General features: G+C 43.1%; 1 protein-coding gene across 1 annotated transcript in view; it reads left to right on the plus strand.

The window, feature by feature from the left end:
* The window catches only part of THSD7B (thrombospondin type 1 domain containing 7B), a 628,355-nt gene that overhangs the window by 19,180 nt on the left and 584,278 nt on the right, over positions 1-24,897 (plus strand). The window contains exon 2 of the mRNA XM_081199464.1: positions 8,563-8,846. The gene's annotated coding sequence lies outside the window, so the exon portion shown is untranslated. The remainder of the gene's footprint in view (positions 1-8,562; positions 8,847-24,897) is intronic.

A 24,897-nucleotide genomic window follows, 5' to 3' on the forward strand; every position in this document is an offset into this window, starting at 1 on the left:
GCACAAGCTGACAGTTTTATCTCTGAGGATTACATAGCAGAGCAATGCAGGATGCATTTCCAGGACGTTTCCAGATCTGACATCAGATCAGGATTAGGAAGACAGTCAAAATGACAGGCATTATTACCTGACTTGTGTCATTGCTTCACCTTGAGCAACAGGTCCTCTTGGCTCAGACTTGCTTAACCAGACGTGACTCTGGCTTTCCTCCTGATGTGAAAGTTACATGAAAACTCTTCAAGGTGTTGGTCAATGTGAATGGCAAGTTACATGTTGAACAGGCTTGTTCTGAAATCTAATTTTGGGCCTTTATTTAGTGCTAAGCACAATTTGATTTTGCCTGTACTGAAGAATGGTTATTATGGATGACCTATTTAGAAGATCCCATAAGAAGAGCCCTGCTGGATCAGGTCAAGAATTCTCTACTTCCAACAATGTACTAGATGCTTTCACAAAGCCCATTGCTTGCCAGGCCATAAAGGTGACAGCTCTCACCTCATCCTATACCTTCATCAAATGGTGTTCAGAAGTATGCTGCCTCTGTAGATGGAGACCAAGTTTAATTTCCATGGCTATCATATGAACATAAGAAGAGCCCTGCTGAATCAGGCTAGAGGCCCATCTAATATAGCATCCTGTTATCACAGTGGCCAACCAGATGCCTATGGGAAGCCTACAAGCAGGACCTGAATACAACAGCACTCTTCCTCCCTGTGATTTCCAGCAACTGGTATTCAGAGACATATTGCCACTGATAGTGGAGTTAGAACATAACCATTGTGGCTAGTAGCCATTGAGATCCTTAACCCCCCTTCCTTTTTTTTTTTTTGGTAATCCCAAATAGCCAGGAGAGGTCTAGCAAGCTTTGGGTGGTTGCCATACAATGGTTGGTGAGCTATGTTGAGTTTGGTGGGTCACCATTAATCCAACCGTTCCATGGTTTGGAAATTAAGGAGAAATTAAGCTGAGCCTACGGCATGGAAGAGATTGATTCTTGTGTCCCCCAGGACTTGACAAACGTCAAATCTGTGTTATGTCTAGGAGGTATATCTGAAGTGGTTTGTTCAGAACTAAATACAAGGTTAGAAAAATAGTACACTGAACAGTAGAGTTGGTATGCTAAAAATATCTTGGGTACAGTCTGTTCAGGACGTTGTGTGCTATCAGATACTTTGATACCCGTTTCAAAACAGGAAGAAATACTGGTACATCTGAGGGACCCTGAGGATAAGTCGACTACCTGCCTCATTGCTTCTAGAAAGGTCCCCTGCTGTTGCTTAGGGCAATGTAACCATGGACACGCTCACTCATTTGTTGCTTTGAGTTCCGCTGTCTAAAAATTGGCGCAACTCCCAGTTCAAAACCACACTGGTCTTTAGGTATTAGGTAATCATATGGGCGTAATGTTTTTAACCGTTTTTTTGCGGTCAAAGGCATGGCACAGACAAATTTGCTCAGATAACTATTATGCCATCAAGAAGAATAACCCTAGGGAGGGATTAACTCTGGCATGGCCAAAATCTGAAATCAAACCAAGAAACCACTTATTGTACAGTTAAGAAGCGCTGAACAATTTGGCATATAAATGTATGTTTGAAAACATGTGGTATATAGCAGCCAAGGGACTTCTGAAGAACTTTAGTCTTCTTTGTTCTCTGATCTGAACACCCCTGGCAATCTGGAGCTGTAACAAAATCTATTTCAGTTTTGCTGCTGAACACCTGTGCACGATGGAATGGACCTGCGCCTAGCAAAAGCTTGTAAAAGCTGTAAACAACCAGTTGGTCCAAAAGATACAATGCCACCTGGTCTTTTTATGATGGTTATGTTGATGGTGACAATTTTTAAATGTATTTATTATATTAATGAGAGCATTTTGGTATTGGTGATTACATCATGGAAATAAGCTTTCTTCACATCCTCCCACCACTCCCCCTTGTGATTCAGAGCAAATCAGCCATGGCTTGTTTCAAACACCTTTTAAAAACTTTTTTGTATAATCAGGCTTCCTCCGATGTTTTATTTCCCCCACTCTCTCTGTCAGTATCTGCTTAGTGTTGTGATTCAGTATTTTATTGTATTTTGATACCATGTATTTCTTAGACTTAAGCTGTGTGTGTGTTTTTTTTTTTTTAAATCACTGTACTTTTTCTTATAAACTGGTTATAGAGATATATAAATTGTATGCATGCTTGCATGCATAAATAATATACTGTCTTTCTGGCAAATCGTTCGGGGGGGGGCTTATAATCTAAGAGGTATAATACAAAAAGAGAGAGAAGCAAATTCAGGCACCAGCAAATTGTGTGTGTAAGCAAATGGCAATTGGTCTGAGGCAGCTGGATGAAGGGGCTTTTCTCTCTCTCCTTCTCCATCCGATGTATTTAAAGTGGATTGGCTCTTGATGGGGTCAGTCATGTGGTGAGAATTGCCCTGGGGTAGTTGGTCCCAGCTGAACCAATGGAAGGGCCTCACACATTTCCTTGGATGCAACCAGGTGATATATTTAGCACCATCAGTATATCTGGCCCTTTTATGTCACAGGCACATAAACAAAAGAGATATATCTCCTTCTGACAGTGGGGAAAGCAAAACTGAAGAAGAGAGAAGGTGGTGACTGAGGTAACAGCACTGACTTAGTGTTGATCTGCATTCTATGGAAATACAAATATTGCTACAAATACTGATTTTTGTGTTTAAATCCTGCCCTTGTTTTAAGGAGCTTAGGACAATGCTAAGCAGTGGCCCATGTGGTGAAGCAGCTTATTTTATTGGGGTTGCATGGGATCCCCTGCAGGAATGGTTATGTTGCTGTGTCTGCGCAGATCTGCCCTTCCTATTGCCCTGCTCTTACTCCATCCCTGTCCAGGTAAGCAGCAGTGGTGCCCATATGGGCTACACTGCAACACTGTAAACATCTGTTCTTTCCTTGCTTTCCATTTGATACTCAAAACAACCCAGAGTCAGTTTAGACTGCGACATGAGTCCCCCTAAAGTGTTATTTACATGAATGGGGCCCATGCATTAAAATGGGGGCTGATGACCCTGCCCTTGATGCCGCACATCTTTCCTGGCTCCCTCCTTTGGCATCCAGGAATGGAGCATGGGCATTTGAGCAGAGGAGGAAGCCTCTGCATGTAGACTTCCATGGGTGCTGGAACCCTGTACCATTGGGATTCTAGCTCTCATGAAAGCTCATATGTATAGGCTTCTCCTGCTGAGACACCCACACTCAGGTCCCATGCCTGGGGACACCATGCAGCATGGGGGCAGAACCAGCAGCACAGCCCCACTGCCCCTTTGGACCCCCTTCACATGTAGTGTATGGTATAGTGATTGTCCCAAGTCTTATGACTGACCAAGGATTTGGATCTGGCTCTCAGCATTCCTCATTCAGTGCTTCTAAGTGGTATCCCACACTGCTTACCCCACACTGGGGTAATATACCTATGGTGTGTGAAGTGCTTCCCAATGCAATGCTGCAAAAGTACAAATAGTGCAAATAGTCAAATACAGGGGAAGATAGATAAGGAAAGCACTTTGAAACACTTTAAAAAAGGATTATAGGTAGTACATAGTAGCTGCTTAATTTAAAAAAATTCTGACATGTAATGTAGAGAACTGCAGATTTATGTCGGCAGATAAAAGCCCCATTTGCACTATAATTTCAAAGCAGCACCATATCACTTTAAAGAGTCTTGGCTGCTCCCAAAGAATCCTGGGAATTGTGGTTTGTTAAGGATGCTGGAAATTGTTAGGAGACCCCGTATCCCCCTTCCAAAGCTACAATTCTTAGAGTTGTTAAACGATCGATCCCTCTTCCTAGGGAACTCAGTGAATTGTAGCTCTGTGAGGCAAATAGGGGTCTCCTAGCAACTTTCAGGATCTTTAATAAACCACAATTCCTAGGATTCTTTCGGAGCGGCCACAGGTGTTTAAAGTGGTATAAAATTGCTTTGATTGTATAGTGCAGATGGGACCAAAGGCCAGCCCATTATACTCTAATGTAGGTAATTGTCCAATGTTTACCTAAGGAAAAAGCACATCAAGAAGGAAAGGGAAGAGAAGAAACAGAGGAAGAGAAGAAATCACAATTAATAATATTTGTACCCCGCCTATATGACTGCCCCAGCCACTACACTTACGGTATATAAAAACACAGCAAAACGTTAAACCTTAAAAAGCTTTGCTATACAGGGCTGCCTTCTGTTATTCAGTATATTTCAGGAGGGACTGTAGCTTAGGGGTAGAGCACATGCTTTGCATCCGTGGTTTCTGTTAAAAGGATCTCATAATGCCAAAGACTTCTGCCAGAGCCTCTGGTGAGAGATTGCCCATCAGTACTGGGCTAGGTGTACAAATAGTCCAACCTTGTCTAAGTCAGCTTCCCATGTTAGCTCCTTTAATAATTTACAGAGAATATGATGAACTGGCATCTCTCGTTAAAAACATCTCACATACAGTGCGAATAAAAGGTCAGTGTTACTCAATTAGCTGTATGTAAAGTGATAGCTGTGCAGAAAAGATATCTCGGAGAACTCATCTGACGTATGTGTCTGCTTTGTCCAAAGGGAATTTTAAGAAATACAGAAGAGTTTTAAAGGGCATAAAGAGACTGCGCCTCCTGCCATTGTTCTGAATGTAGGAATTGAAATAAAAAGGGTTGTGTGAGAGGATATGTGTGTTTTGAGGCAAAATAGGGGGGAAAATGAGGAGAACCAAGTACAGTCAAGAAAGACAAAGTAAAAATAAGCCCATAGGAAGAAAGCAGGAGTTGCGGGTAGGGAGAGAGGCAGGAGCCCAGACCACTGAAGGGCAATGGACAGAGAAAAGGAAAGATGACCTTAAGGATTAGGAAGGGCCTCATCTGCAAGGTGCAATAAAGGGGAAGATGGCATTGCTGTAGCATATCCGTCCCATTTATGAAATACTGTTGCAGGGCTGTTTTATGCAAGTCTCAAGGTGACTTTCTCTTAAAATATTCACTTGGTGAGCTGCAAAAAGGGCTCCCAACATAATAAAATGGCAAGGCATGTCTCACCCTGGAATATGTTATAGAAAAAACAATTTTTTCTGGATGTGTTATTTACAACTTTATCATGTTGTGAGTAGGCTTGCACAGCCATTTTATCATGAGAAATACCAAGGGGAAAGCTTACATTAGATTGCCCTTCTTTTTGAATCAGCCTGCCTTTAAGAGTAGAGTGGTACCTCGGGTTACATATGCTTCAGGTTACATACACTTCAGGTTACATACGCTTCAGGTTACAGACTCCGTTAACCCAGAAATATTACCATGGGTTAAGAACTTGGCTTCAGGATGAGAACAGGATAAATCGTGCTCTGGCGGCAGCAGGAGGCCCCATTAGCTAAAGTGGTGCTTCAGGTTAAGAACAGACCTCTGGAACGAATTAATAATAATAATAATAATAAATTTTATTTATATCCCGCCCTCCCCAGCCGAAGCCGGGCTCAGGGCGGCTAACAACAATCAAATAATCAAACAGTCAAATAGTCACACAATCTAAAAATATTTCATTATAAAAATTAATTAAATCAAATTGATGGCAACCAATTAAGCAAAATTCTGTGCAGGTTGCCAGAGGAGGGAGTCAGGCTGTGCCCTGACCAAAGGCCTGGCGGAACAACTCTATCTTGCAGGCCCTGCGGAAAGATGTCACGTCCCGCAGGGCCCTAGTCTCTTGTGACAGAGCATTCCACCAGATTGGAGCCGCAGCTGAGAAGGCCCTGGCTCTAGTTGAGGCCAGCCTAACCTCTCTGAGGCCTGGGACCTTGAGGATGTTATTATTTGCAGACCGTAGGTTTCTCTGTGGGGCATACCAGGAGAGGCGGTCCCGTAGGTACGAGGGTCCTAGGCCGTATAGGGCTTTAAAGGTTAAAACCAGCACCTTAAACCTGATCCTGTACTCCACCGGGAGCCAGTGCAGCTGGTATAGTACCGGATGAATGTGATCTCGCAGCGAAGACCCCATAAGGAGTCTCGCCGCGGCATTCTGCACCCGCTGGAGTTTCTTGGTCAGTCTCAAGGGCAGCCCCACGTAGAGCGAGTTACAATAATCCAGTCTGGAGGTGACCGTCGCATGGATCACAGTGGCTAGGTCAGGGCGAGAGAGATAAGGGGCCAACTGCTTAGCTTGGCGGAGATGAAAAAATGCCGCCTTTGTTATAGCTGTAATCTGCGCCTCCATAGAGAGGGCGGTATCGAAGATTACACCCAAACTCTTAATGGACGGTGCTGGCACTAATTGCACCCCCGCAAGAGATGGGAGTTGCCCCCTCAATCCCATATCGTCCCGCCCCAGCCAGAGGACCTCTGTCTTCGAAGGATTTAACTTTAACCGGCTCCCACGTAACCATCCAGCCACAGCTTCCAGACATCTGGTCAGTGTGTCTGGGGCCGAGTCAGGATGGCCATCCATCAACAGATAGAGTTGGGTGTCATCAGCATACTGATGGCAACCCAGCCCAAAACTCCGGACAAGCTGGGCGAGGGGGCGCATAAAGATGTTAAAAAGCATCGGGGAGAGAATCGCACCCTGAGGCACTCCACACACCAAGGAGTGGCGCGATGACAATTCTCCCCCAAGCGCCACCCTCTGTCCCCGACCAGAGAGAAACGAGTGCAGCCATTGAAGGACTGTGCCCTGGATCCCCACGTCGGCAAGGCGGTGGTCCAGGAGTTCGTGATCGACCATGTCAAAGGCTGCTGACAGATCTAGATGAATCAGCAGCCCCGACCCGCCTCGATCCAGCTGCCTGCGGAGATCATCTGTTAGGGCGACCAGAGCCGTCTCGGTCCCATGACCAGCGCGGAAGCCAGACTGGAATGGATCCAAAGCAGATGTTTCATCCAGAAACCTACCAAGCTGTTCAGCAACCGCTCTCTCAATCACCTTACCCAGGAATGGAAGATTCGAGACCGGGCGGTAATTGGATAGATCTGAGGGATCTAATGATGTTTTCTTTAAGAGCGGACGCACCACCGCCTCCTTCAGTTCCCCTGGGAATATCCCGGTGCCAAGGGACAAATTGATGATATCCCCCAGGGGGCCCCGCACCTCGTCTGGACACGCTCTAATCAGCCATGACGGGCACGGGTCAAGAGGACAGGTGGTGGGCTTTCCAGCTTGGAGGAATCTGTCCACATCGGCTGGAGATATCCGGTCAAAGTAGTCCAATACTGGACCCGAGGACAGTCGAGGGGCCTCCAGTTCCTTTATTGTATCCAAATTGGCAGGGAGGTCATGGCGGAGCAACAGGACCTTCTCCGCAAAAAAGCTCGCAAATGCCTCACAGCTGTGTGTCAGATTGTTATTTAAATTTGGCTGTCCTTCAAGGGACGTTAAAGACCGAATTATACTAAATAATTGCGCCGGGCGAGAGCTAGCGGATGCAATGGAGGTCGAGAAGTACGACTTCTTAGTGGCCTTCACTGCCATCTCATAGGTTTTCATAAAAACCCTATAAGATGTTCTTGAGGCTCCGTCACGGGCACCCCGCCATACTCGCTCTAGCCGTCTGAGGTCCCGCTTCATTTTCCGAAGCTCCTCGGTAAACCAGGGAGCCCGGTTTCTGCGGGGTCGCAGAGGGCGCTTAGGTGCGATCTCATCGATGGCTGCCAGGAGCTGGGTATTCCAGCCCTCAACAAGCTCAGTCAATGAGTCGCCAGGGGGAGCAAGGTCCCGCAAGGCTTGACGGAATCTATCAGGATCCATCAGCCTCTGCGGGCGAGCCCAAATCGGCTCGCCACCTAAGCAGGGTGGGGGTGGAAAGTCAATCCTGGCTTTCAGAGCGTAGTGATCAGACCATGGCACCTTCATCGAAGGAGACATGATCACATCTATACCGGCGCCAAAGATCAAATCCAGCGTGTGGCCTGCTTGATGTGTGGGGCCCGAAACAAACTGGGAGAGCCCTAGTGTAATTAAGTACTTAACCCGAGGTACCCCTGTAGCTAAAATGATTGATTCAAAGATACGGAATATGGAAGGTTTCTATTAGCATCAAGAAGTGTCAAGGACTTTTTTTTGGGGGGGGGGGCGGCAGCGGTTTTTATTCCAGTTCACAGTATAGATAATGAATGAGATTCTGTGTGAATAGTGGGTTTTTATGTTGGTTGGGAATTTGTATCGTGCTGTGTAGTGATTTTCTCTGATATTGTGGATATGGATAATATGTTATTTGTATTTTTCTTAACTCATTTGAAATCATGCTTATTGTCTGTGTATGTATCTAGATTATTTTGATTTTTCTTTATTGTTAACCACTTTGAGATATGTACCTTAGGTTTTTTTGTGTCATGATCTAGACTCATCAGATTTTCCTGCTGTTGAGCAGGACATATCACAGGCTCTTTCTAAATCAAACAAAGAGTGATGCACATATAGGGATTATAATTAGTTTGAACCGGGAGGGGTCTTGTCCTAGCTATAACATCATGGATGATATTCTGAACTGACAGAGAACATCTTAAGCGTGTAAATATACCCCCTTTCAGATGAACCTTGAAAAATGTTACTCATTCTCATTTTTGACTTCCAGACATGTTGGACATGAATGCACATACGTTATGGCTATTATTTCCTAATGCCATTGAGAGCAGAGAGAAGAAATGCTATGGTGCATCTGCATCAGCACAACCAGATGCTTCATCTGCCCCAGCTGTGAAAACACATGTGCTCCCGGTACTGTAACCTTCCAACAGTTTGACTTCACCTCTAAAGGTGCACTCATGCATTGTTTCCTGAGACAGACAGATGCCAACAACAGCAATCTGCTTTAATTCAGCATCTTCAGCCAAACATGCTCCGATAGTTCTTCATCAGGTAATTCTACCTTCTTGTTTCTACCAGCTAAGTTACTCGTGTTGGGTTTATGAGTGTAATGTGCTAAAGAGAGTCTCGAACCTGGATCTCCAGTAACCAGCCTCCAGAACCTTTCTTCCTGGACTCCTACCATCCTGTTTCCTTGGAAGGTATACTCGGCCTTTGGGCAATGGTGGGGAACCTGTGGCCCTCCAGATGCTGTTGGACTTCAGCACTCATCATCCCTGATCATTGGCTATGCAGCTTGGCCCACTGGTGGGATTGGGAGAGTCAGAGGTTCTCAACTCTTGCCTTGTTTAAAAGGGCATCCTCTGTTTGCAGATTCCCATAATCAGCTAGCTGACCTTGCCCTCTGCAGCTTTTGTACTTCCAGCTGATTCTACAAGTCAATCAGAACATATAAAGCCCCAGCTCTTCAGACTGTATAACTCAGTAGCAACAGCAGACTCCTGGTACCTTGCCTTGTTACCTGATTCCAGCCTGTTTCTAATCATGCCAGTTGCTTCTAGTTTAGCACTTCTGGTGCTTGCCCATGTGAAGCGCACCCCAGCTACAGCACACACATCTTGGAGCAAATCCCGACAGAGTAAGGGGTTTGTGGTTTTCCCTGCTGGAAAATCCCAAACACCCTCCCCCAAAAGCTCATGACAAAAAGAACTGAATGTCAGGGCTGCATATGTTGAGATCTATCCAGCTGGATGCTGCTCTGCAGCTATGTGTATGGAGGGCCATCAAGGGTTCAGTGAACTTCCTGTTTTGCTGCCTGCCTGGGACTTCAAAAACAGGAGGGGTTGCCATTGTCAAGCACCTGGGCTGATGTGGGCATGAGTAAAGATAGCTAGAGGTAAGAACATTTTGGGGAGAGCATTAAACATGTAAACAAACTGTAGCTTCTTGATGAAGACATGCTGTGCTGTGGCATGCTTCACCTTTTGTTTTGCTAGAATTTTTGAAAAAACCCTGACAGATTCATTACCAGTCCACCCAGTCCCTTACTCTCATAAAATGATCTGGCCAGAAGAGAATAGCACTTTAGTATCATTGAAACGTGAGTCCTTTATTAGACTGTCAATCAAATGGGAGTCATCGGATATGGACAACTGTCTATCAGGAATTGGAACAAAACATCTGTATGCTAAACATTTTCAGCACCAACTGACTTTTTGAACACTTGAACCAATGATCCAGAACTGTTTCAGTGTACCTGAAGAGTGTGCATGCACACAAAAGCTTATACCCAGAACAAACTTAGTTGGTCTCTAAGGTGGACAATTTTTATTTATTTATTTTGACCGTGAATAGTGTTGTATGCTTCTTACTTAGCTTAGAGAGAGAATCCCTAAGCATTAAATTAGCAGAGGATAGATGAAGACACTGGTATTCTTTTATATAGGTTATTTAGCAGCTCACTGAATTTTGGACCTATTGGGACTATCAGCTATCAGTAGGGACACAGGAGGGTTTTACTACAAGGGGTAGGGAGAATTCCACAAAAGGCTAGCAGCAGGCATGATAACTGGGAGCATTTTATGAACATGGTCAAGAATATAACATGCACTCTTATGAAGGTTTTGCTCAGTACTGTTGAATTTGGTGAAACAGGCTGGATCTAGACACACAAAAGAAGTGTTTCAGTTAAATGCGTTGTAAATTTCAACAGGGAAAACAGGTAGAGAATAACCGGACTCCACAGCGCCATCTGGTGGCACAATGTTATATCACATATACAACGTATATAAATCGCTTTTACTTTACCAATCTAGCTGAGTCCAGCAAACCAAGGAAACTAGCTGACTGACTTGGCAGGCAGATGTCAGTCAACAAATAGTCAAACATGCAGGTACACAACCAATAAAATGCATAGTATACAACACAAATAAAACAGGAGGCACATAGAGTGATATCTAACGTTAGTCATACATGGTGTAGACCTATTGAAATCAATGAACTTAAATCCTGTACTAATATATATTTAGCATATATATTTAACTAGAGTTCTCATACCAGGATTTCCAGTTGGACTGGAAAAGGTCCTTGGGTGGGGTACAAGGTACAGAGAAGGAATTGGCAATCATGGGGAAGCTTGAGATTTTGTTGTCGATACAGCATTTTACTCTTGAAAACTGGGGCCCCTTCCCACTCATCCCTCTTTATATTGGGACAGATCCAGGTTTAAACAATTCTATGCTTCTATAGATGCGGGTGGCGCTGTGGGTAAAACCTCAGCGCCCAGGATTTGCCGATCGTCAGGTCGGCGGTTCGAATCCCCGCGGCGGGGTGCGCTCCCGTCGTTCGGTCCCAGCGCCTGCCAACCTAGCAGTTCGAAAGCACTCCCGGGTGCAAGTAGATAAATAGGGACCGCTTACCAGCGGGAAGGTAAACGGCGTTCCGTGTGATGCGCTGGCTCGCCAGATGCAGCATGTCACGCTGCCCACATGACCCGGAAGTGTCTGCGGACAGCGCTGGCTCCTGGCCTATAGAGTGAGATGAGCGCACAACCCTAGAGTCTGTCAAGACTGGCCTGTACGGGCAGGGGTACCTTTACCTTTACCTTTATGCTTCTATAGGTGTACGTGTACTTTGGCCCTGATCGTCCTTGAATCTTTTAAGAGCAAGAGTTTTGTCAGTTTCAGCTGTCTTCCTTGGAATACTGACAAAGTTATTACAAAGCAAGTCATTTTTTTCATGCCAGTTTTGCCAAGTTTACCTCCCTTTCTAGCACAGCGTTGATCAAAAGAGCCTTGCAACCCAACTTGGTAAACTTGACAAAACTCCAAAGCAAGATTACCCCTCATTTATATTGATAAAGTGCTCTGAGAGGAACTTTTGGAAGGATTGCATTAAAGGAAAAGAAAATGCAGTAGGTCACACTTTGCAGGAGAGTATGAATAAGCCATGCAAATGTAAATAGTTGCAAGTATACTGAGTTTCTGTATGCCTTGTTTTGGAATTTTAAAGTGAACAACATCAATAAGTACAGTGTTTTTGAAATTTCAGAAAGTGCTTTGTGGGGTAGGTGACACACTATAGTTATTGTGACAAAGGTAAGGCTATGACCAAGTGGTTAGGAGGTTGGATTTATCAGCCAAAGCTGTAGGGTGTAAGACTTGCTTTTTGCAATTGCAGCCTGTGCGGCTTTAGGCAAGTCATTTAACCATCCTCTACATTAGTGTATCCACCTGTAAAAAGCAGATAATGATATCTGCCTCACAGAGGTGCTTCAGGACTTAATTTTGGAACTGATACCACACATTGGAAATCCTCAAATGAAAGATGACAAAAATGTTCCAAGTTATTTTCTATTATTCTGCCATGCCCTTAATCTAGGGCCTTGAGCAACTATTGATCTCCAAGGGACTTCTGTGTACAAATCAAGGGCTTCATAGAGCATCATTCACAAAACATGAACTTTTGCAGCACAGTGACAGCAAAAGACTAGGAAATAAAGGGTACCAGTCACAGAAAGTCGGTCAGTTGCAGCTAGGTAAGCTTTGAAAGCTAATGAAGTTCAATATAGTGTAGTTGATGTTGTGCTAGATTAGGCTGTGGGAGGCAGCAAGCATAGAGACTGAAAGCGGATAGTGATACATAGCCTGAATGTCTGGTAAATGTTGCTCTATCCCTTGGCCGATCGTGAAAACCCTATATTTTTCATTGGGTATTAGGGGCCAAAACAGGCAAAGTTTTAGACTGGATTTCCAATAAAGACTACACGGGTGTGTGACTCCAGATTTCCCCCTGTCTCTGTGAGTTCAAATTCTTGTAGTGTTGAAGATTTATAATATCAGCAAGACTGAGCTTCACAATCCCACAAAATTCATTGCATCCCCATTACTTGTCAAAGCAGAGGAAATTATACTACATAAATATAGCACAATCGATTTGCTCAGTTTGTATAAATATCTACTGATCACGCCATTCAGCTTCCTTTACACATACATTGGTTGCCTTAGTACACGTTTCTGTTTTGTTTCAAGAGCAGATTATTCACAGTTCTGGTTGCCTGTTGATCTTCTCTATTGGATGCTGGATGGGAGAGGCTTAAAAGAGAGCATCCCAATGTGTTCTGAGAATGTTGCACTCTGGACTTGCATCAATCCTGCTTTGGCCCTCTTCAGCTGTTCACTTTAAATGTTCAGAAATATGTGGATGGGGGAGCTGTGAGGATAAATGTGGTAGCTCCATCCCATGCTACCTTTCAAGTCAAGCTCCATAAATTGGAGAGTAGCTGAAGTTGGGAGCCTCTTTTGTACTCTGGAGACTCTGTGAATTTTAGAACTGCGATGGAGTTCCTCCAATATGGGAAGACTCCATGAGTACTGCTGACTACAGATAGGCACCCTATCCGAATAGGGTAGTTTTTCTGAGGGGTGATGAGAATGCCAATGATGGGGACCAGAGCTAGTGTGCTTGTCCCTGCACCCCTTGTATATTCACTGAACACTTGAAGTGAATAGTTGAGAGGAGCTTTAGTTGTTCCTTCTCATACTATACATTTATAAACTATGGGTAAATGGTCTTCCACGGCTGCACTTCATATAATTAGGAGAAAGGGAGCAAGCCAAATGTACTCACAACCAATCCCCAGCCTCTGAGTCAAAATGAAAAGGAAATTGAAATAAGAAAAATAAAATGGAATTGCTTTGTGATAAAATCAGTGCAGTCTATGTTTGAATGCAATTTTGATTCCAGCCCTTACATCCCTAGACTGATGGTAAAATGTAGAATTTGTGGTGGAGGGACACACACAAACACATTGCAATTTCTTGGATATATCACAATGTCTGGAGGTTCAGGAACCTCCAACTTTTTCTGCGATGAGCCCCTATTGCCCAACTTCCAGAACATGCACTCAGAGAACTGGGTCTTCCCAATAGGACGTCTGGTGCAAACTAATGACTTCCTAAAAATCACTGCAACCCCCCCTCCCCAGCCACAAGGCCTGGGTTGCTGTGCATAAGAGAAACCTGGTGGACAAGCAGTGGCAAGGAGAGGCCCATCTGCTTCATCCAACCAAGTCTCTGTTACACATGCCAGGTCAAGTCCTCCATCCATGATCAAGTCATGGATGGCAGTGGTCTTATGAATCATTGACCTGGCATTGCACAGCAGCACCTTCAGGTATCCCTTGCTGATTTCAGTATCCATCCGGACAAGACCAGACCAGACCCGGAGGCAGGGATAGTCCTCAAATAACAACTAAACCTGCCTCCTCAGTAATGACATGGTCTGGTCTTATCATAACTCCTCCTCCTACCCGTGATCACTGAGATCGGTTGTCCCAGTGCATCCCCCCGCTGTGGAACCTGCCCCAGCCATTTGGTTGGCTGGGACCCACTCCCAGCAGCCCTGACCCCTCCCCTTAAAACAAAATAAAACCTATATAAAAACAAAACAATACAATAAAACAATAAAACAGTAAAAATTACATACGTACCAAAATTAAACAAATTCCCAAACCCGACTAAACATCCATCCCACCCCCACACCAAAAAGAATTTAAAAAGTTAAAGAAAATTTAAAAACATTTTAGAAAGAACTATGCGCTGTTCTGTGTTCTCCTGGGCAGGTTCCGCCCTGGGCCAGGTGGTGAGAGGCAGGAACAGGACCCGAATGAAACACATTCAGTTGAGTGTCCAATATGTAATTCAGTGTAAAACACCTTGGCATGTATGAAAGGAGTTCCAAAGAATGTAAGTGAATATGATGAACATCATCTAGGTAACTTTCAACTAAAATTCAATATCCCCTCCCCTTAATCTTTCTGTATAATGTTCAAATTGTTAAAATGGTCCCTTTTGCTGGAGTAGCTGCATTGCTTAACAATGAGTTTCATACAAAGGATCCCCAGGGCAGGAAAGAGAAACAGGATGCAGGCTTTGAAACTTTGCTGGCCCAATCAAGATCTTTATAGCCCCAGGCTTTGAAGAGGGTTAATTTGGAGGGCTGTTTTAACCTTTTCTTTTCTTTTCTTTTCTAAACACATTACAATATATCTGTGCCTTCAACTGAAAGCTTTTATCTGTTACCAGCTGGAATTGTTCTTAACTTTTCTTTAAAACATCTCAAAAAGCTACAGTCCACTGCTGGGATTCTTTAACAACTGTTATTGTAATGAAAGTGAAGTAATGGGTGTGGGTAACTCCCTTTCTGGTGCTTTAACTTGCAAGAAACTTTACAGAGCAACATAGATGCTGCTGTTAGATCTGGCTGAATCAAACCCAATACCCATCCAGCCAAAAATAAGCTCCCACCTAAATGGCTTCATGGTAAAGCAGACCAAATTGTCCTTTAGACAGTAACATCTACAAATGATTCAAGAAGTATCCGTCATAGGAAAGGTTTGTTGTGGTCGTATTAGAATACAGTGGTATCTCGTGTTACATACGCTTCAGGTTACAATATGCTTCAGGTTACAGACTCTGCTAACTCAGAAATATTACCTCGGGTTAAGAACTTTGCTTCAGGATGAGAAAAGAAATTGTGCTCTGGTGGTGCGGCGGCAGCAGGCTGCCCCATTAGCTAAAGTGGTGCTTCAGGTTAAGAACAGTTTCAGGTTAAGAACAGACCTCCAGAACGAATTAATTTCTTAACCCGAGGTACCACTGTACTCCGCTTTTTCCTTTGTGTTCATTAAAAAGTAATGTGGTTAATATTTTTTCAAACTCTGCAATGCAGTGAAACTTTTTTACCCACTTTAAAAAAACAGGGAACTGACACACACACACACACACACACACACACACGTTTACCCTGCAGAAAACCAGGCATTTAGTGGTATATAAATTCATAAATAATAATAAATAATTTTTTTTCTGGCTTAGAGTGCATACTTGTCCAAAGCATGGTTGGCATCATCTGTCTTGGGAGACAATGGAAATGTGTACCTTTGGGGGCGAAATCAAACTGTTGGAGAATTACAGTGCCTGCTGTGGTTGTAGAGACCGATATGGGAGAGGCATGCTTTGTTGCAGCTGGGGCAGATGAAAGTGAAGATGCAGATGCAATCATATGCGTATTTACTAAGAAGTCAAGTTCAGTTGGGTTTAACTGCCAAATAAGTGTATTTCGATTGCATAAGTGCTACAACTGTTATTTGTATTGCACTTACATGTACTGTACAGGGTAGGGGATTGGTGACTGCACTGGGTTAGGCAATCAGGCCTTTGAGCTAATCCTGATTGCCAAGGCTATGCCTCTGGCCCATGTGCGATGCTGCAGAGGTGGGTTTTCTACAATTAGCAGGAGGTTGAACTTGATAGGTTTGCAACTTTCTCATTCTATGCAATGATTGTAACAGGCTATTTCAGAAGAAAACTGGAGAAAAGCATTTTCTGAGGGAGGGGGCAGAGACCTTGGCAAGCCTTACTTTATAATATGTGGAAGCATGACTCATTTTTTAGATTATTGCTCTTTTTTGCAGGATTTACCACAGTCTCTATTTAAGTTGTTATTATTATATGAGCTGTTAGTTCTCAAAGGACAGTATGGCTAATGAGACTCGCACAGGCTTTTATTTTTAAGCTGTAAGGCATGAGGCTAAGCAGTTAGCTGTTGGATTAAAACCCAAACAGAAAGGGTTGGAATAGATTGCAAAGGTATTTTTAAAATGGTGTTCTGTGAGTTTAACTTGTAAGAGCTCCAAAGTGAGGCTTTGTTTCCCAAGTTTTTCCCAAGCAAATTCAGTACAAAAGGTCCACTGTTCCCTCGGGGCTTTACATCATGGTGCTATCTTATTTTGCCTGATATTTTGCCAGGCATGTTGTGAAGTTCTTGAGATGGGTGAAAATAAGAAGGGGAGGGGGTGAGTTGATCCTAACCTCCTTTATAGCAAGGAATCGGGCCCACATTTCCTTTCACTCTGCCACAGCAATATTTTCCCTGAACTTGTTTCTGCTTAGATTGACCAAACTAATTTGAAATTCTTTCTTTTTTTTTCTTTTTCTTTTTTCTTAAGAGATTTTAATTTGTGTGATCAAACTAAATATGTAGACATATGTAGACCAGCCCTCACTATGCAATCAACCTCTAAATAGGAAAGAATTATTTTTGAGGCGATGTGTAAGGTCTCTGTGTAGTCTTTTTCTGTTTCATAATAACTGTCTTACACATGCAATTGGCCATTGAACGTTGCAGGGATTGAGCAATAAACATGTTTGTTTGAATTTACCTTGGCATAAATAAATGAAGAAAAGCAGTTCTATGGTTAGCTGTTGTTGTTTAGTCATTTAGTCGTGTCCAAGTCTTCGTGACCCCATGGACCAGAGCACGCCAGGCACTCCTGTCTTCCACTGCCTCCCTCAGTTTGGTCAAACTCATGTTAGTAGCTTTGAGAACACTGTCCAACCATCTCGTCCTCTGTCGTCCCCTTCTCCTTGTGCCCTCAATCTTTCCCAACATCAGGGTCTTTTCCAGGGAGTCTTCTCTTCTCATGTTAGCTACTGTTTTATAAAGGGGCCATCTTTGAGAAGGATGATGATGATGATTGTCATCATCATCATCATCATCATCATCACCATGGACAGATCATTTCTGAAAAAGTACATTTGGGGGGGGGGTAATAATTAGAAGTCTATTTTGACTTTATATTCTGGCTCAAACTGTTGACAGGCTTCAGAAATGTTCAGACTGTTTTCTAGTGGGATTAGAGTAGGACAGCAAGATAAGAATGGACTGGAATAAAAGTGGCTTGGAGAACCCCTGGGCTGGCAGCCACAGGTTTTCTTTTAAGTGAGAAGAAAAGCCAACTATTGCTGAAAATACTTCTCCAGAAAATGCTGTGTCCATAGTGAAAAAATTGCCATGTGACTCTGGGAAAACCAACTTGAAGAAAAGCACTGGCAGCTTAAGGTCTTTCAGTCAGTCTAGGAATGGAACGAAAAAATAGCAACACAGAACATTAGAGAAACTGGGATATTTGCCATATACACAATGATGGGCCTGAATTCCTTGGAGGGAGGGTGGGATACAAATATGATTTATAATAATGCATTTGGTGTTTCTGTGAAGCTTTTCTTAAGTGCTCTAGGTACTTCGTCTACATTATCATCTTTGCTGCTAGGACCCCTAGGATTACTGCTGAACCAAGGGCCTCCATAGTAAGTGATATACTAATGAGGCCTCGGAATTATTAAAATGAAAACATGATCTAATAGGAAACCACTGGAGCAACTGCATAATTGGAATAATAATTAGTCAGCAAGCAACTGGAGTATTAGATGCTTAGGAACTCTGAAATCTCCAGTCTTGCTGACTGCAAATGTTGCAGAACCAAACAGAGTTACAAAAGCACGTTCCATCATCATATTTACACTGTAGGGTTTCACAACCAAAGAGATATTGTCAGGGAAATAAGGCAAGAATTTCTGCTTACTTGTTAAGTATCCCTGTGTCCAAAATGGTGTTTCTCCATTCTTTATTTTCAGTTAGGATTGCAGATGTTCAAGGGCGTATGTTTTATGGTAGAACATCGTAGTCCCCAGAGAACAAAATGGTTGCCCCTTATTCAATCAGCCTTTTTTCCCCTTTAAACAACTATGCTCCCCTTCTCCACATAACCAATAGAATGGATGACAAAATCTGAATGATCATAGATCCACACAGGAAAATGTCTTAAATTAAGTTGGACCATTTATCCATATATTTCAGTATTGTTTATTCTGCCTGGCAGCCACTCTCTAAGGTCTTGGGCAGAGAAGGTATTTTATATCACCTGCTTTGTGCTTTGTTATAGACAAAATTATCCACACTTTGCTGCTGTAAACATACTAGCTAGGAAGGAAGAATAGCGGATAGTAGCCACTGTGTTTCAATGGGTCATTGTGTCTTGGTGTTAACCAGAAGGTTGGTAATTCAAGCTCACCCCAGGATAGCAGTGGGTAGTATTCCTGCATTGTAGGGGGCTGCACTACAGGACCCTCTGGGTCCTTTGCAACTTACGATTCTGTGATTCTGTGAAGAAGAAGAAAAGCTAACAGTAAACTGGCAAAAAAGAAAAAGAAGTGATTTTATTATAGCAATTACATTGCCCAGCAAGCTCCGACCAAAAAGAGGTACAGGTCTGAATTCTAATGTTGGTATTAATCTCACAGAAAGGCTGTATTCATTTGAAATAGGACAAGTTTCTAGAATGTGAAATGCTGTATTAGTACATGAAATGGAGATGTATCTATCATCTATCACCTATTGTTCTCTTGCAGTATAGGCTTCACTTTGTTCACCTGATCGGACAGCCCATGCACTAATATGACGCACACATACGATGTGGCAATAAACCCCTGCCACTGTGCCATTATCAAAATTGCCAGGCATGGCCTGGAATCGAGTACATGTTATGTCACGGGGGGGGGGGATACTGTCTCCAGCTTGAAAACACTGTTGTGTGGCTCCTCTATTCCCTTCCTCTTGGGCAGAGACCTTGGAAACCTATCACATCCACCCAGCTCTTTTCCTGAGGAGCAAACTCTGAAAAGTGACGTGATATGGCAGTATTCTGGTTGTACACAAAGCTGGAAAGTGCAGTTCTGCAATGGTGCTCCCCAGCCACCACCTTGCAAGGGGCATGGCAAGGCCAGTCCTACACTTAGGCAGAGTGCAGTGACCCTCCTCAGGTAGCAGCAGCAACCACGAGCCATTCCTCTCTGTTGGAAGGCAAAGCTATCTGTCACATAACCTTCCCTGTACTCTGCAAAGTGTGGAAGTAAGATTCAACTTCCAGCCTAGTCATCTTCTTTACCCACACTGGAGCAGTGGCACCATCTTGTCCTTCACCTCAAGCTGCATAATGTTTAGGGTGATTAGATGTCTGCTTGGTGGTCTCTTGGCAGCTTCCTTCCTCCTCACACAAGATATACATGGTGTTACCTTCTTCAGCCTTGTCTTCCCACTTGGATTTGATGGCTGCCTATTCTTTTCTGATGCTACCACTTGGGGCCATTGTGTGTACAGTGGTACCTCGGGTTAAGTACTTAATTCGTTCTGGAGGTCCGTTCTTAACCTGAAACTGTTCTTAACCTGAAGCACCATTTTAGCTAATGGGGCCTCCTGCCGCCACCGCACCGCCAGAGCACGATTTCTGTTCTTATCCTGAAGCAAAGTTCTTAACCTGAAGCACTGTTTCTGTGTTAGCAGAGTCTGTAACCTGAAGCGTATGTAACCTGAGGTACCACTGTAAGTATTTGGGTGGGGTCTGAAAACATGCTTCTGGATCTTGTCCCTTGCATGTGTGGGGCTGCCATGGGTATGTATGCATTATTAGTGGTATTGCTATGTTGGGGTTGGGGGAGTGAGGTTGCACGTAAGCAGTTATACCTTCCTGCTGCCAGTGCACATGTCAGCCATGCTGCTGCCGACCACTCAGTCAGCTTGTGAAGTGGCCTCGTGTGTGTCAGCACTATGGGCATAGTGAATTTTCACATGACTGGAGAGCCTGATTGTCCCAGTATCCCCATATGCATCTAGCACAACCCATCTGGTCAAACAGGTACAACTCCTGCTCCCCCACTGCCAACCTTGTGGTTTGAGGAACATCCTTTGTTCCTTGTGTCTGCTATGTATATGCATTGTTGAAAGTGTTGGTGGATATTGGATACAGTATGTTTCTTATGTCATTTATGTATTTAGGAAGATTTATAAACTGCTTAATCAAAAAGCTCTCTAAGCAATGTATATAATTAGATCCACAAAATAGTTAAACAAATATATGGAAATATATATATATTTCGACTGCATCAGACCGACACGGCTACCTACCTGAATCTAAATATATGTGTGCATATGAGAAGGTGTGTGTGTGTGTTTCTGGTGACTGTGTATTTGGGAATGGAGTAGGCCCCATGCATATTAAGTCTTGAGGAAATTATTGAGGTATTCTCAACATACACAAGTTCTTTGTTAGCTTTTTTTCTGCATCGGCTATTTGCCAGCACCATAATCATATTACCTTGGAGAAAATATAGAAGGAAACCCTTCCTTCCTTCCTTCCTTCCTTCCTTCCTTCCTTCCTTCCTTCCTTCCTTCCTTCCTTCTCTCTCTCTCTCTCTCTCTCTCTCTCTCTCTCTCTCTCTCACTCACACACACACACACACACACACACACACACACACACACACAGCACTTCTTAATGATTAAAAGTTAATTAGTGGTTTATTCTTTTCAGACACTTCCCCACTCTGTTCCAATTAACACTGTCTCATCAGTACTATCATCCTGCGATATCTCTAGCTGTCATCAAACATGCACCTCTTATAGTTACAACAGCATCTTATTTAAGGTCTGGAAACACCAGAAGAGATTACTGTTATCTTTGGTGCAAACATTACATAGGAGTTGCTTGTTAGGATAATGTCTAAATAGCGAGTAGCAAAATATCTAGGCCTGAGCGAGGAGAGGAGAGATAGCCTTCCTTTATTCCTGACAGCTGAAAACCCCTATGGACAGATTTAAAGTGCATCATAAAGAGTTTAAGAACAGTCAAAGATATCAGAGAGTGTGTTATGTGTCTTGCGTCTGAAGAGGTTCCCCACTCAGTCATGAAGCTTACTTGGTGACTTTAGACTTCTTTCTTTGCAGCGTAACCTACCTCACAGGGTTCTTGTTAGGGTAAAATAAAAACATTTATTCTGCCCTGAGCTCCAAATATTGTTGTTCCATGTTGAGGCCAGTGATGTCAACTATGGATGGAAAAGAAACACAGAATGCCAGTTAGTGAACGCAATCACAAAGAACATTATTTTAGTCATCAAGCAAACTAAAGAACCTAAAACTTAACTAAACTTATTAACAACTAAAATTTTCATTAAAAATGCAAACTTAAAAACTGAAACACAGAATACAATTTTTTGCTGTTCTGATAACCATATACTGTCAACATTCATGATCTTTAGCTTTAGTAGTGCGGTTTGCCCAATGAGTTTAAAAGTGGCAACACCCTTCACCACACAGAATGGGTAGTTCAGTTATTGTGGACAGTATTTCCCTGTAGATTTTTTTTCCTTGATCAAACCAATCTATTGCCTCCCTAATCTTGTATTTTTAAAACAGAGAACACTGAAACTACATTCTGCCCTCATTCATACTGTGCAGGCCAAAATAGGAACATGGTTGTTATCAGAAGTTGCAAAGATAAATCCCCTTGCTTATGCTGTAAGTTATTTCAAAACAACAGTTTTTAAGGCTGAGTCAACTTTATCTTTTGTACTCCTGTATCATTACCCAAATTCAACACGTATGCACATTCGATCCATGCTCCTTTAATTACAGGCAGTGACTGTTTTGCATAGGCATTGTGTTCCTGACCACCGCGTGCGTTGGTGGAGTGCATGTAAGCCCACCTCACCCTGTTATGCCCCCTTTTCCAGCCATTTTTGGGGTCTGCGCCATCCACTTGTGCATGGTTGCATGGCAGTTGGACATGCTTAAACCAGCCATTGCCTGTACTTAGAAGCAAGGACCCACTGCCCACTTGTCTGCTGCTTCTGTGTCTGTCACCTTTCTCCACTCAGCTCTTCACATGTTTTGGGACTACAACTCCCATCAACCCCAGTCATGCTGGCTGGTGCTGATTGGAACTCTAGTCTAAAATATCTGGAGGGTTGTCAAAGGCTGGTGTATTCTAAAAGTAAATGCACTTTAAAAGGAGTCATTTCAAATATTTACAAAATATGGTACTTACATTGAACTCATGGGGTATGCTGACTGATTTCAAAAAGTCTTCTGGAAAAAAGATCCTGAAAACACCATTGTAGAGAATATTTGGAGCTCAATTTGGTCTAAACTCCTTCTGAAGAATATATCTTCTAGGGTAAGATAAACAATGATTACATTAGTATGTAGATGATATTACAGTGGTACCTCGGGTTACATACGCTTCAGGTTATATACGCTTCAGGTTGCAGACTCCACTAATCCAGAAATAGTATCTTGGGTTAAGAACTTTGCTTCAGGATGAGAACAGAAATCGTGCTCCGGCGGCACAGCGGCAGCGGGAGGCCCCATTAGCTAAAGTGGTGCTTCAGGTTAAGAACAGTTTCAGGTTAAGAACGGACTTCCGGAACGAATTAAGTACTTAACCCCGAGGTACCACTGTATATGCTAGCCAAGTTAAAACACATTGATGCGTTGCTTTCAACAAAGTGCTGGTGTGGTTGCAACTGATGAGGGAGTTATTCTCATATGTGATGGCTATGCCCAGTTGCACAAGATTTTTGGCTAAAGGTATTTCAATAAATATTAATTATCGTACAACCAATAACCTGGCCAATGACCTGGCTAAGCTAGGACCCTTAAGAAACAATATAGGGCCATTGGCAATGCAGGAGAACTGCCCCCCCCCCCGCTCCTCACCCCTGCCCTAAGATGTGAACAGAGACTGCAGATTTGGAAGGTTGCCAGGGTAACTAGGTGTCTTTAGCAAAGTGTGCTGGGAAGAAGAAGGGGGAGAAAAACAACAGAGATCCATTATAGGCAGGCTGGGAGAGATGCCTTGGGCTCAAGCTTGGTTACACTGCTGTGGGGAACTAGCCTCTCTTGAGGTGACCATGCTGTAAGATCTGCACTGCCTCCATGCAGACTGAAGGTGTAAATAAATCAGATTTCTTAAAGCTATGACAGCGTCTACCGCAACTTTAATTCTCCAAAAGGGGCACAGATCCTGGTTGAGGGCCAAGAACCCTGGAAGCCAATGCATGGATATACAACCAGAAACCGTATCCATGCCTCTCTTCAGAACCATTGGCTATTCTACAGTTCTCCACAACACAATATTGTGAATAGGAATTTTCAATTCTGACAAATATGAAAGATCAGAAAAGAGAAGGGCTTCTTTGTGTTGATGAGGAGATGAGAGTTTGTCTCAAATTAGACTAAATATGAATTAGATACTCAGCAAACTCACACCTCTCATTGAGTTTGTAGGCTTGTTTGTAATTATATTTTGGGAATGATTCATGTTCTTATGTATCTGCATTGTTTTATACTTTCTGGATGTCCCATGATCGTATTATAAAGTAGATGCCTACTTATCGCTTTTCTGCCCACTCTACTTCTGGCTCAAAAGCCATTCCCGCTGAGCTATTCTGTTGCATTATCCCCAGCACCTAGTGCTAACCCAGCGTTGGCAAAGCCCCTGTAAGCCTTCTGAAATGTCCCGATGAGTCCTATCATTTGGGAATTATTGCCCTAGAAAATTACATGTCCATGTGACAGGTGCGCATATATTCTGCATTTTATATTGCTCAGAACAGCTATTTTATTGGACATCTTTGAATTCTGAATTCTTTCCACATAAGTAAGCAGAATGATGAGCCTGCTATTGTTAATCTGTTTAAAGGCTCAGTTCCTGAAAATAATTATAAATGCTCAAGGGCGAGCAACCTATAGGTTCCATTCATTCAAAAAGCATTCTTCAGATCAATATGGATCACTATCCCATTTTATTACTCTCCCAGCTATCCCTGGGTTCAGTATTTCATCATTCCATACTCCTGCTATAGCTGTCTGCTTTTGTAATTATTTTTGCATAAAATTAGTTGCATATTTCATTCTATTCAATAAAAAAGCCCAGAAAAAAGGGTTTTCTGGGGTGATCAATAGTGAGCTGGTGCCTGACGAGCTGGGGGTGGAATGAAACTGATAAATGAATAATCCTTTTGGTCTAGTGTGTTTAATTAAATTATTGAAATCTTGTTACTGAGGCCTCCGTTCTTGCATTTTAAAATCCCAGAGTTTGAAACGTACTATCTGTTCTTAGCTTAGGTTTCTTAGTTGTGGAAAAAGAGACAATTTATAAGGGATACAGAGCAATCCCATACATGTCTACATAAAGTAAGTCCTGTTGATTTTAATGGGACTTACTCCTAGGTAATTAGTTATAGGACCGCTGCCATAATATAAGTGCATGTCCTTTGTTCTGAGGACCACTTCTCCTGCTATATTTTATTGCATTTATTTCCAAATGAAGAATCGTGCCTAGAAAACTGACTACAAGTTGTAATGCAGGAACAGGCATACACAAATCTGTGATAGCAAAGAAGGTCCTGTGAACTCTCACACG

Source organism: Podarcis bocagei, assembly GCF_964188305.1.
Source record: "Podarcis bocagei genome assembly, chromosome: 1".
In the NCBI taxonomy this organism is placed as follows: domain Eukaryota; kingdom Metazoa; phylum Chordata; class Lepidosauria; order Squamata; family Lacertidae; genus Podarcis; species Podarcis bocagei.